This window comes from Diabrotica virgifera, chromosome 5 (assembly GCF_917563875.1).
Source record: "Diabrotica virgifera virgifera chromosome 5, PGI_DIABVI_V3a".
NCBI lineage: Eukaryota > Metazoa > Arthropoda > Insecta > Coleoptera > Chrysomelidae > Diabrotica > Diabrotica virgifera.
In genome coordinates this window covers 89,861,470-89,865,229 of record NC_065447.1, presented here as the reverse complement: position 1 = coordinate 89,865,229, position 3,760 = coordinate 89,861,470, and positions in this window count along the sequence as shown.

Below are 3,760 nucleotides of genomic sequence, written 5' to 3'. Positions count from 1 at the left end.
AAAAGTTGTATTTACCAAAATTAAAGCTAATAAAAAATCAAATAAATTTCTTAATTGAAAAACCTTTTAATATTAATTCAAAATGGGTTACAGTTAATTGGATTTATATTTTTTTGTGAATACGCAAATCTAAAAATATTAATAGGATAATAATAGGAATTATAAATATTAACAGAAATACCTATCAAATCAAAATGAAGCAAGTTATGATGAAAATAAGAGAACCCTTTCGAAAGTTTTAGGAAAAATTAAAAACAAAAACAACCTCATTTCCCCAAAAATTAAAATTTATAGTAATCCCTGTTAACAGTTTCTTGATTTTATTAAAAAATTTGACCAGTTTAGAAAGCATAGTTTCGAAATAAGAATATGAATAAAACAAATCAGAATTTTTCAAATTTTTGTAAATCTCATTTTCTTCTGACAATAACCCCAAAAATAGTCGATATACGTAAAAAATTATACCGAACAAAAATTTCTTTTTTTATTAGCAAAGATTTTACTTTGTGTATTATTTTTATTCTTCTTTTTCTTTTTGTATAGATATGACTGTGCCTGTTTTTTCAATGTGCCTCTAGTAAGTTGTCGTTCAATCGTTTCCGTGGTCTTCCCACTAATCGTCTTCCTATTGGGGAACCGCCTCTCGCTGTCCTTACTACTCTGTTTCTTATCATTCGGCTTATGTGGTGGTTCCATTCTATTCTTTTGTTTCTTGCATTATTAATGTTGTCCACCTTACATCTCCGTCGTATATCTGTACTTCTAGCTCTGTTCCATAGAGTCGTATCATCGATTTTTCGGAGGGTTTTCATCTCAGCTGTTTCGAGCAATCTTTTGTCCTCTTTGTATCTGGTCGGCACAAATCAAGCGAGGGAGGAATATGTCATTTTCTCATGTGTTGTACACTGTACTTTTTCTATGGATGCGGTTTTGTCAAGAGTTCAAATTTCAAAATTAAATAATTCAGGTGCTTTGAGGTATATTATATGCATAAATTGAAATAAAATAAATATACTTGTAGGTTTTTAATATTCTTAAAATCTATATAGGTACGTTATTTATTTAAAATTCTAATTAACCGTTATTTTTGAAAAGTTTTGAAAGGGTATTCCTGGTAAATTTTACTTCAACACATATTATTTGACATTAATTATTGTGTTTGTATTGTGCATGTTGCCATGGAAACGGCGATCATATGTATTGAAACCGGCGGAGAACCCGTGAGAAAAAATATTTCTCACTGCAATGGCCGACTTTTCTCACTGCCTGAGAAATTGTTCGTTTTGAATGTATGTAAGTAGTGAGAGAAGTTGCACATTGTACAGCATCTGTAGAAAAATGTATATTTGTGTTCATCTTTGTGGTCAAAAAATGTATTGTTTATTCTAAGTTCGTTATTCGTGCAGAAGTTTATCATCAGTTCTTTATTTTTATTTTCAATATTTTCATTATATTTTTGCTTAATTCCGGGTATTATTTGGTTACCTATGTGAGCGTTAAAATCCCTTAGTATTATCATCTTCCCTCTAACTTGATCTACTTCTTGTTGTAATTCGTCATAAAAGATTTCCCTTGTTGTTTGAGGCTTGTTATTTTCTGGGCCGTATACTCAGATGATATTTAGGTCTTCCTTTTCCATTCTAATTTTTGCTGTGACAATTCTTTCCCATATATTATTGACACTCTTTGATGTAATTTTGGTATTTTTGATGTACTAATAAAGCTACACCTTCTTTGGCCCTGTTTTCTTTTGCTACTCCACTGTAGATTGGTATATATTCACCTAATCTTGATTGTCCTTTTCCTTTCTTTTTTGTTTCCTGTAGAGGTAGAGTGCATATATTTATTTGTTTCTGTTTCTGTTTCTGTTGATCTCTAGTGTTGAGTGATCTGATGTTCCATGTGGTAATTCTCAATGTTTTTCTTTTGCCCTTATTTCTCACCATGGTCTTCTTCATATGATCAATCCGGTTCCGAGCTCCATTGTTTCTTTGAGGAGCAGTATTTGTTTTTCCGATTGGTAGGTTGCTAACCTTGCCAATCACCCTCCACATTTTATATCAAAAAATAAGGGATATAAGAGATGAAATTTATTAAGATTTTATAGACTCTGAAATTACCTTTAAAACCATGTTTAGATGAACCTGATATCATTAAAATTAAAGAAGGTATTTAAAAAAACAATAACATTTGTTTGGAAAAATTTTTGGAGCAAAAATTTTGTTGTTATCAACTTCTTGTGGAGCTCATTTAATAGGTATTTCTGAGTACTCAAACAAGTGTTTAGTAAGTACCTATATGTTATAGAATACATCGATGTTCCGTTATTTAAGCCTGAATAATAAAATTTTGAGACAATTTTGGGGAATCAATTTTGATGCTATTAACTTATTACTGTTATTTGAGGGGACAGGCGCAAAATGTCGCCTGTCAAAATTTTCAATGTATTTTAAACGTATTCATTTTTTTCGAATGCTTAGAAAACTAATAAGTATTTTTGAAAAATTTAAACGCAGAATGAAAGATTACGTTATTACCGAGGGCCGAAAGTTCGTTAGAGTGAATAGAAAGTTTATTTTGAATGAAATATTTGCCACTAAAAATCACACTAAATTTTCTCTTTTATTTTCACCCTGTAACTTACTAAAATAAGCATTATAGAAATTTTCAAGGACTTTCGGCCCTCAGAAATAACGTAATCTTTCATTCTGCATTTAAATTTTAAAAAAACACTTATTAGTTTTCTCAGTATTCGAAAAAAAAGAATCCATTTAAAACGTTAAAAAATGAATATACATTTAAATTTCATATCAAATATTTTCCATTAAATAGATGGATGCAGTTCGTCCCTATATCGGATCGTAGACTACAAAACCAGCCACTCACGGTACTGCGGAGTCTTTCAAATTTGTCGAAGTCGACTAAATGTCAAAAATTTTGATCGTTGTGCGACCGTGCATCCAACAAAATCGTACAATTTGACCACAGAGAGACTGGCCTGTCTGCTGCAGTACTGCAGAATTAATATCGTCGAGGATTTTGTCGAACAACACCGCAGTACCGTGAGTGGCCGGCTTTAGACGATACGTATATTTTCTTTTTTAATTAATACACCGTATTTCTCGCTTATAATATTTATTTCATACAATTTTGAAAACGACTTGCGGGTACATACGAGTATTCTATTTCTATACCAAACAAAACAATACCCCCCAGAAATATGGTATTATTTTGTTTTGTATCGCTCGATATAGTAGGCTTGTATTGTTGTTTCTTCCTTTTTCTTTCTTCATCAAGTTTTCTTCTCTTATTTCGAGGGTTTGGTATCAAACAACGTTAACTACAAAAACATAAAGTGGCAGAAAATGCGAAAAACTGTTTTGAAACGTAATATCGGCCAACAAATTTGTGATTACGGAGGCAAAATACATTACAATAGAAATCTGTAAATTTATATAGTATTATTAGACCAGGGCGCATCTGTAAAAATATTAGTACATTTGGACGTTGAGAGGTGACTCAAATTTTTTTGCATAAATTGCTTGAAAATAAATCAAATAATAATATTTGAGTTATCCTCCCTCTCAAAAAGGTCCGGAACATTGTTTAAATAATCAAAATGTCAAAAAATTAAGGAAAAATTCGATTTTTTTCTTGGTTTTTTGATTATAACTTTAAAAGTATTCATTTCCGAGAAAAGTTGTACTGACATAAAACTTGCGTAATTAAATTTCCTACAATATAGAATTGGTTAAAAATT